The sequence below is a fragment of the Neomonachus schauinslandi genome, chromosome 2 (genome assembly GCF_002201575.2).
Source record: "Neomonachus schauinslandi chromosome 2, ASM220157v2, whole genome shotgun sequence".
Lineage (NCBI taxonomy): Eukaryota > Metazoa > Chordata > Mammalia > Carnivora > Phocidae > Neomonachus > Neomonachus schauinslandi.
In genome coordinates this window covers 79,689,743-79,699,753 of record NC_058404.1, presented here as the reverse complement: position 1 = coordinate 79,699,753, position 10,011 = coordinate 79,689,743, and the positions used below count along the sequence as shown (strand labels likewise).

The 10,011-nt window shown below is 42.1% G+C and overlaps 1 pseudogene; it reads right to left on the bottom strand.

Annotated features, from left to right (window-relative positions):
* Nucleotides 1-812: 812 nt before the first annotated feature.
* On the bottom strand, nucleotides 813-984 carry LOC123324257 (annotated as a pseudogene).
* Nucleotides 985-10,011: the final 9,027 nt, after the last annotated feature.

The window sequence follows — 10,011 nt, the reverse complement described above, 5'->3', positions numbered from 1 at the left end:
CATATGACTTTTCCTTCCTTTGCCAATGTATTTTAGCCATTGGTCACTACGAAGATCAGAATAATTAGCTTATCCAAGGAAACCTGTTTTCAGAAAATATGTTAATCTGGGGGCGCCTGGGTGGCTCAGTCGTTAAGTGTCTGCCTTCGGCTCAGGTCATGATCCCGGGGTCCTGGGATCGAGCCCCGCACTGGGCTCCCTGCTCCGTGGGAAGCCTGCTTCTCCCTCTCCCTCTCCCCCTGCTTGTGTTCCTTCTCTCGCTCTGTATCTCTCTGTCAAATAAATAAATAAAATCTTTAAAAAAATATATGTTAATTTGGAGAACATGCCTCCTGAACACGGGGAGCTGGTCTTATTCCCCTTCAGGATCAGGTCAGGATGAGGGCGGTGGAGGAAATAACCGAATACTCATTTTGGCAAGGTCTATCACCAGATTTCACTTTCACAATCCACATGAACAATTTTTTTTCACCATTGGCATAATTACACTCGCATCATGTTCATAGTGTTTAAGAAGACCGAGAATGCCTTCCACACATTTCCGCGTTGCCGTCTGGACCGTCTTCTGCTGACTCTAGTTGCACATGCGTAGCGAAGGCCCACAGCCCGCAGATACTCTGAGGGCCCCCGGCAACCACCTCAGCACACCCCAAGCTCCCTGTCACTGATGGGGACAAGCCTCACCTCCGGGAAGCCAGGCACATGCCACCCACCCAGACACTCGAAGGCAGAAGCATCCAGCAGTCTCGGCTGAACACCCACCACCCCCACCTCAGCTCAAGCTGACTTTAGACACCCGGGTAATGCCCCCGAGAGGGTGCATCATTCCTGCTACTGCAATACCAGGTCAATGCGTGCAGTGGATGGAGGAAGCTCCTATTCCATCTCCCTGCTCCAAAAATGCATTTAATATATTGTCTTCAGGTATTAAATTGATCTGAACAGATATTACACTTAATCTCAGCCAAAAGGCCGGCAAGCAATCCACATGAACAACTGAAAAGGTGAAAGTTTTCCAAAGCCGTGGGCACAATAAGGCATTATCTGCAGAGAAAAAACTCTAAACTCTGCCTACATAAAGAGAATGAATGAAAATCGGAGTAGGTACATTAAGTAATAAATTAGGAAACTTGGCAGAAGTAAACAGTTTTCTCTGTCCCCTTATTACAATGATACGGCCATTGTCTCACTTTCTGATAAAGGGAACACTTCCCACTGACAAGTACACTCTGCTCTCTGAGAGTAACTGTGTTCTCACGATGCTGTAAATGCGAGAGTAGGGTCAATATGTTCGGTCCGGTCCGTGGGAGGTTCGTAGCAGAACACAGCCATCTCAGCACAGACTCCTCACTGTCTCATCCAGGTGTTGGGCATGAGGCCAGAACAAGCCAGGAGGTGAAGGCCACCACCAGGGAATTCCCACTACCCGGGTCTCCTCTCCTTGCAGCCTTACCATGGCTGAAGAGTTTTACCATTCAGCTAATTCATCCCCACTCAGCATCCTCCTCTCCCTTTCCAGCATCACTTCCACTCAGGGAGCAGGGAAACTGCAGAGGTTGTTGGTCCTTGCTGATCCTTAAAATAAGGAATATGGTCACTGGTAAGAACCGAGCCATGCATAACAGCTCCAACTAGGTTGCCCCCCTGTTCTTCGGACTTGAGCTTGACTTGCTAGCCAGAAAACCCTCAAAGCCTGCTGACTGAACAGGTCTTTTTGTCCCCATAAAGCATGGAGCTTAAAGAAATTAGTTGCAACTTCCCTAACCAAAGGAATGACATAGAGGTATTGTCAACTAGTAAATCACTCATGCCCTAAGACACAGTAAGACTACTTTATGTTGCCAGTTCAATGGGCTGCTAGCACATACTTGGGTAAATATGCCCAGAACACTAAAGAAATATGTAAAATAAATTATTTCTTTCAACCTGCCCTCAAACAAACAAGCAAAAATGCCTTTGTTCGAAGTCCTCAAACATTCGATTTTCTGTTTTTTAAACACATTGCTCAAAATATTATGTGCGGGGATATAAGATCGAAACAGGGAGCAGGATCTGAGCCCCGCCATCTGGAGTAACACCCCTCAAGGAGATGGAGCTTGCAGGTAGCATGGTGTTTAAGGGACAGGGAGTATGTCTGGATTTTGCTTTAGGTTTTTATTCTCCCCTCCCCATAGGTACTTGTTGTGCCTTACCTGAAGTAAAACAGAAAAGGAAAGGAGAAGAGTTGGGGGAAGGGGAAGTGGTTCAAGTTTCTGGTCCTCGTGGCAGTTTTTCTTTATTCTAGTTGAGAAAAGAACAATCTGGAAAGGTACATTATGATCGTGGAATTGCTAACTGAGCAATCTGAGTCATCAGACAACTCCCCCTCAGTGACCATGAACCCAGAACTATGGGAGCCGGCGAGGGTGCATGATGCCAAAGTGGCCTAAAGGAGAAGACTGGAGGGGTCTGACCCCCCAAAAGCAGTCAATATGTTGGTAAGGAGCACTCTCCTCAAATTCTAGGAAGAAAGCCAAGCTTAATTAAGCTTAATCCATGGTGAGAAACCATTCCTTAGACCTGGTTTTCTTTTCTTTTTTTTTTTTTTAAGATTTTATTTATTTATTTGAGAGAGAGAAAGCTAGAGCATGAACACAAGCAGGGGGAGAGGGAGAAGCAGGCTTCCCACGGAGCAGGGAGCCCGATGAGGGGCTCAACCCCAGGACCTGGGGATCATGACCTGAGCCGAAGGCAGATGCTTAACCTACTGAGCCACCCAGGCGCCCCCCTGGTTTTCTTTTAAAAACATACTCTCTTGAACTCGTTTTTAAGTTAGGATGAACTTTGTAATTTTAATGCTGTTCAGGTTCCACGAAACTCTGCCAGAGTTTGGACCTTACCTCAGCATCTTTGTGTGTGTATGTATGTAGTAATACGGCCTTCCTATTCAGGATACAAGGTTGTATTTACAAAGTCCTATATTTTAGGAAATTAAAACTTCTGTAGGTTAAAGCCACAATCATAAACATTTAAAATGATGTTAAAGTTCAAATCTCATCCCCTACTACCTGAATTCATTGTTCTGATTGCTGTACTTGATAATTATCATCCTGAGACTTACTCAGTGTTCGTTTTATTCCCCTCATGACAACATTCAATTCAACATAAGTAAAAACAAACAAACAAAAAGCAACAACAACAACAAAAAACCCTGATGTAACAATAAATAAGGATGTCTGGAAATAAATATAAAGTATTTAAAATAGTATAAAGCATCAGGCCAAGTAAAAAAAACACTTATCGATGATAACTAGGATGAATACAAAAGGATAGGTCAGGTCAGAGAGATTCCGATGCAAAATTTTAAAATCTCCTTTCCTGGTGAGGTGAGAAAACAGTATTTTGTGTACAAATAGCCTTGTCCAACAACTACTTTTGTGTTTCTTTTTAGAAAAAGATGAATTATCTTTTTAAAACTGTTCCAAAGGAAAAGAAAAACAAATGTCCCAGATGGACAGCCACTCCCAGATGCATGCACTAGAACTCAGGATTTGTGCTTCAGAAATTATCCTCTCATAAAGCAGGTGGTTTAGCTACTAGTGAGACTGATTTCTTAAAATGGCCAGCTAAGCTACAGACTGCAGTCTAGATGTATTTTTGTCTTCCTCTATCTCTGCTGTGAATTATTATTATTTTTTTTTTATTTATTCATTTGAGACAGAGAGAGAGAGAGCAGGAGCAGTGGGGAGAGGCAGAGGAAGAGGGAGAAGGAGACTCCCCGCCGAGCAGGGAGCCCGATGTGGGGCTCGATCCCGGGACCCTGGGATCATGACCTGAGCTGAAGGCAGACGCTTAACCATCTGAGCCACCCAGGCGCCCCTCTGCTGTGAATTATTAAAGCAGCACACTCCACAGTTTGCATGTGGCCCACATGTTAAATCAAGTTCACCAAAATAACAACACTCAATGTACTAATTTCCATTTAACAGAAATATTTCTGTAAATTCCTAATATGACTGAAAGGCAGTATGAAGCAAAGCACAAAAACATTTCTAAAAATTCATTTTATCCCAGGAGAAATTACTCTTTCTACAAAAATATCATGCAAATATTTATTTGCAAAGAATTCTAAGCATAACTCTAGAAAACCACATTTATAAACAAACTAGTGGGGCTGTTTAAAAAGACCCTCCACCAAATTGGTGATTCTTTCATGTTTTTTAATTACCTTTGTAGAAATGTATTGTGTAGGGAAGACCCTACATGATTTTTAACTGGATAGAGAATTTTCATTTTTAAAAAGTAAAAATGTGTTAGAGTATTACTACAGTTTATTGAAGTGAGTTCTTCCACTAGCTAATCTCCTACAGGGACAAATTTTCTAGAAAAGTAGATGAAGCAAACTAGAAAAGAAGAAAGTTTGGATTTTAGAATCTAAAACCTGGAGGTTCACCTCTGCCTTCTCTGGATTACTGGGAACATTTTCAGGTCAAACAGTAATTTATGGGCCCTCCCAGAGGTCTTTGGTTTCATGATACTGGCTTGTAAGTCTCTCAATCTGCTCCAAGGCAATTCTGAGCAAAATTTTGAAGTATTCCCTGTATGTGTGAGAATACCCATGTCATTTTCCTTGGCTCTACCCTAACCTCTTGTGCAATGGCCTTGTAAAAATTAGAACAGGCACCCATCCAATCAACACAACCATCCACACCCAACCAATTTATATATAAATATAAATTTGTATTTTTGTACATGGTAGGCTTACTTTGCTCTATTTTGACAGTATTGTCTTGTGATGTCATAAAGATTAATGTCTCTACCGAAAAGAAAGAATGTTTCTGTGATAATTACCTGGAGGAGAGAAAAGTCCTTCGATAGAAACCTGGACCTTGGAAGACAGGCCCTAAATGTATTCATTCCCTCAGCCGATGAATATTCATTGAGTACATGCTGCACACCTAGCCGCCTTCTCCAGCTGAACCACTGCCTAAACTAGAGACTGACAGGGGAGGCACAATTTTACCTCACCTTCGTAGGGTTATTTTCGGCTGGACCGGAGACTCAAATTGACAAATCAGTAAGAGAAAGACATACAAATTCATTAAATGATACAAGTTTTACAGGATGTGGAAGCCTTCGTAAGGAATGAAGATACAAAGAAATGGCAAAACCTATTTGCTTTTTTATATTAGGTTGAACAGAGAAACAATTCTGGAAAAGAGTCTGTACTGTGGGGAGGGTCCTGAATTTAAAAAATATATATATTTTCACAAGGCCCGTTTGTGTAGAATTCTCTGTCTCAACTTCTCATCGTTGATAAGAATGTGACTTTCCTTCTGGTATAGGGAGGGCATCTTTCATATAGGAATTTTATGTCCTGTTTTTAAGAAAAATAAGGAAGGACAAAGTGTTTTCTTTTTGCTGTCATTCAAGCGCCCTTAACCCAAAATAACCAATATGCCAGTGTGGCATATTTTGGAGTTGCATGTTCTGAACTCCTTCAAGACCATAATCCATAGGGCACCTGGGTGGCTCAGTGGGTTAAGCATCTGCCTTCGGCTCAGGTCATGTTCCCAGGGTCCTGGGATCAAGTCCCACATCGGGCTCCTTGTTCAGCAAGGAGTCTGCTTCTCCCTCTGCCTCTCCCCCCGCCCCCAGCCTGGCTTGTGTTCTCTCTCTCACTTACCCTCTCTCTCTCTCAAATAAATAAAATCTTTAAAAAAAAAAAAAAAAAACCCCCCTCTTAAAAAAAAAAAAAAAAGACCATAATCCACACCTACTCAAAGTTTCCATCTGGATATCTAAACAGCATCTTCAGTTCCATGTGTCCACAGCTAAATATGCTCCTTCCCTCACTCAGCTGATGGCAACTCTGTTTCCAGTGGCTTCAACCTGAAGACCTGATTCCTCCCTTTTTTACTCCATATTCAGTGGAAATTCTATTGGCTCTACCTTCAAAGTACATCCAGAGTCTGGCCCCTTCTCCTACCTCCTCCAAGCTCACCCTGGTAGGATCCTGTTGTCGCAACTGGAATATCGTGACACCTTCCACACCAGTTCTTCAGCTTTTACCTTGCTTCCCTGTAGTCTATTCCCAGTACAACAACCCAAACCATTCTGATAAAAATTAAGTCCAAATCAATGCACACCTCGGCACAAAACCCTCCTGTGATTCTGTATTTCACTCTAGAAAAGCTGAAGTTCTTACTGTGGCCTCAAGGCACCCATGACCATGTGCCCCAGGTTACCTGACCTCATCCCACATCCTCCCCTCCTAGCCCATGCTCCTCCAGCCACCCTGGCCTCTGCACCCTTTCTCTGATGAACTGGGCATGCTATCACCTCTAGGCACTGGCTCATTCCTCTGCCTGGAAAACTGCCCCCATATGTTCACATGGTCAATTCCCAGACCTCCTTCTCCGTGAGGGCTCCTCAAACTACTCCATTTTGAATTGCAGAGACAGCCCAAACACGCAAACTCCCTGCTGGCATTTTCAACCTCTCTTAACCTGATTATTTTTCTCCATGGCACTTCCTTCAATCTACCAAAACTTACTTATTAGGTTTTGTTATTGGCTGTTTGCTGCTTCATGACACTGGGGGTTTTGGGTTTTGTTTTGTTTTGATGGTTCTTAGGTTTCTTCATGTATCCCAAGCATCTGCCATAGGGTGGGAGCTCAATGAACAACTGTTCAATGAAGGAATCTAAGCAGCACAGATGTGTTCTCTGCCATCAAGAAGGTTACAGTCTACAAGAGTGATTACTCTTTTCTCTCCAGGATTCCTTTTGTGCTTGAGACCTCGATGAACCTAGATGGGACTGGAGGTGCCAGAGGATGCTTTCAGGTGAAGGAGGAAGGATGGCCTCTTCCCTCCATGAGCAGCTAGACTGGAGCTGCTAGACCATAACTTGAAGAGAAAGTTGTTATTCCCCTTTTCTCCTTAACCTTAGTGAAGCATATCTGACAAAACTATAATATATTTAAAGTATACAACGTAATAATTTGATATACATATACCTTGGAAAGGGTCCCTCCAGTGAGTTATTACCACATCCATCACCTCACAAATTTACCTTTGTGTGCGTGAGAACACTTAAGTTCTATTCCCTTGGAAAATTTTAATTGTACAATACAGTATTATCAACTCTAGTCACTATGTTACACATTATACCCTCAGATATTATTTGACTTATAACTGAAAATGTGTATCCTTTTAACAATCTCTCCTTATGTCTCGCCCCCATCAGCTCCTGGCAATCACCATTCTACTCGCTGTTTCTATGAGTTTGACTCCCCCCTCCCCCCTGCACCCAATTACACATATAAGAAGACTTTCCAGGGGACAGGGTGGGGTCAGAGGGCAGCTGCCTCATTGTCACTCCCGTGGCAGTCTCTCTCTGAGGTCACTCTTGGGAATGGGTCAGATTTTTCCTCAGGCAGGTGGTAGGTTTCCCTCCAGCCTCCACGATGCATGCTACCGGCAGTGACACCCATCTCCATCTGCTTTAACTGCACCTCCTCTAGTGTCTTATTTATCCATCCTTAACCTTGTCAAAACTTCTGCTGTCTCAGGGAAGGTGGTTTCAGTGAACCATCAGGAAGTATAATCAGTGTTTATTAATCCAGTGGTTCCCTGACACAGAGCTACACAGCAACATGATGCAAACTATCGTAGGCAATCTAGGAGAGATCTTTTGGGTCAAGAGAGTCCTCCAGGTTCCCTAGGCCAGGCATCATAGATAGCTAATGACTTCATCCACTCATCTAGCCCTTTCTCTATGTGTTGTCCTCCTCAGGGAGTTCACATTTGGTGCTTGGTATGACAGGAAATATTAACAGTTTGGGAAATTCTAGGAGAAAGGAAAGCTAGGTAACCCAACTGTTTCCTGATGGTAAGAAATTTTAATAGAAGTAGAATTAACTGTTTAGGGGCGCCTGGGTGGCTCAGTCGTTGAGCGTCTGCCTTCGGCTCAGGTCATGATCTCGGGGTCCTGGGATCGAGCCCCGCATCGGGCTCCCTGCTCCGCGGGAAGCCTGCTTCTCCCACTCCCCCTGCTTGTGTTCCCTCTCTCGCTGTATCTCTCTCTGTCAAATAAATAAAAATCTTTAAAAAAAAAAAAAAAGAAGTAGAATTAACTGTTTAAAGTCATAACACTGCCATTTAGCAAAACATTCATGTTCTAAAGAAATAATGACCCGTGTCTGTGTCCAAGTGGTGTACTCATTCAAAGAAATTATCTCCTTTATCTTTACAGCCTCGCCAGAAGCTAGCACAGTGCCTGGCCAAATAGTTGCTCAATAAATGTGAACAATCCAATATTCAGTCAGCCAACAACAACAACAACAAATGAAGAGCTCACATTATCTCCTCTCTCTTCTCATGCATCCAATTGTGAATATGTGTAACAGTTAGATCCTTGGTCCCCAAATAAGCAAACCATTTTCCCCCAATTAATTAACAGGGCCCATGGCTTTGTACTACAAGGCATGATTGAGACATTTATTCTCCAGGAGCCAAATTGAATAGCTTTGGCAATTTCCCTTTCATATCCAAATTTAAGCTTTCTTGAAAATCAATGAGGTTATGCTTTATTTTAAAACTGCTCTGGGTAGAGTCCTGGACAGCAAGCCCCGTAATTCCCCATCCAGATTTATATCACATTAACTTGTTCCATGCTTCTCTCAGATCTTCAACTTATCTCATCCAATGTGGTCTTGAAAGGAAGTCGCTGATCTGACCATCAGTTCAAAGTTCTACCAAATTAAGGCATGTAGAATGCTGGCTTCCTGATTTACTTTATTTTTAAAAGTTATTTTAATAGACTGAATCCAGGGTTTCAGTTTTTTAAAAACATTTTTGTGTCAGGGACTTCTTCAACAGTTTGTTGAAACCAACAGATAAATGCATAAAATAAAATATACAGAACTACAAAGGATATCAGTTATTATTGTTATTATTGACATTATGTGGGCCAACAGAGAATTTTCCATTCCCTGAAATTTAAATCTGTGAATAGAGTTTTAACTACCCATTATTAACTATCATAGGCTACCATCTCTATATACTCTAGATTGACTTGGAATTTAATATAGAATTAATAACTGAGCAATTTAGATTATAGTCTGTAAGAAAGCTCTGATAATATTTACATCTAACTAAGTCAGCTTAGCCACCTCATTGTTAGCCTCTCCTGGCTAACTACACTTGTCCTGTAGCTGGTTTGCCACATATTGACTCCTCCTATCAATATGATTTAGACCCTTAGACTTTTCCAATTCCTCCCAAATCGAAATCAATTTAATTCACCGAGAATTTCTTGAGGATTTCTAAGTATAACTGAAATAGGATGCTCTGGTACCTATATCAATGGCTTTCTTCCATCACCTGCAATTTTATATAATATTCCCTTTCTGCTTAAGTTTCTGGAATATATCAATGAATAATGAGTAATCTGTCTTCTTGTTCTTCTCCTCCTGACCAGGTATAACGGTGAAAAGATCCTTCTTGGTCCTCGTTCTCTCAGAGGATGAAGACGCAGCTCTCTGTGACCTGACATGGTTGGTTTGGGCCTGAGGATTTCTCTAGAGACTTCTTTTTTATTCTTTTTTAAAGATTTATTTATTTATTTAAGAGGGAGAGAGAAAACGAGCTGGTGGGGAGGGGGGGAAACGGGGTGAGAGAGAGGGAGAAGCAGACTCCCCGCTGAGAAGGGAGCCCGAAGAGGGCCTTGATCCCAAGATCCTGAGATCATGATCTGAGCCGAAGGCTGACACTTAACCGACTGAGCCACACAGGCACCCTGCTTTAGAGACTTCTCATCTCCCTACAATTTACCGAGGTCTGGAAGCGAGTATTTGAGCTGGAGATGACACCTGAAAAGGAAAATGAACTTGATAGCTAGTAATAATAATTATTATTATTAATAATAACTCACTTATAATAAAAATTGTCATTATTATCATGGCTATCATTATTGAGTTCATCTGTTGAGTAATCATAAATATTTCACTTGTAGGACATGTCCTAATT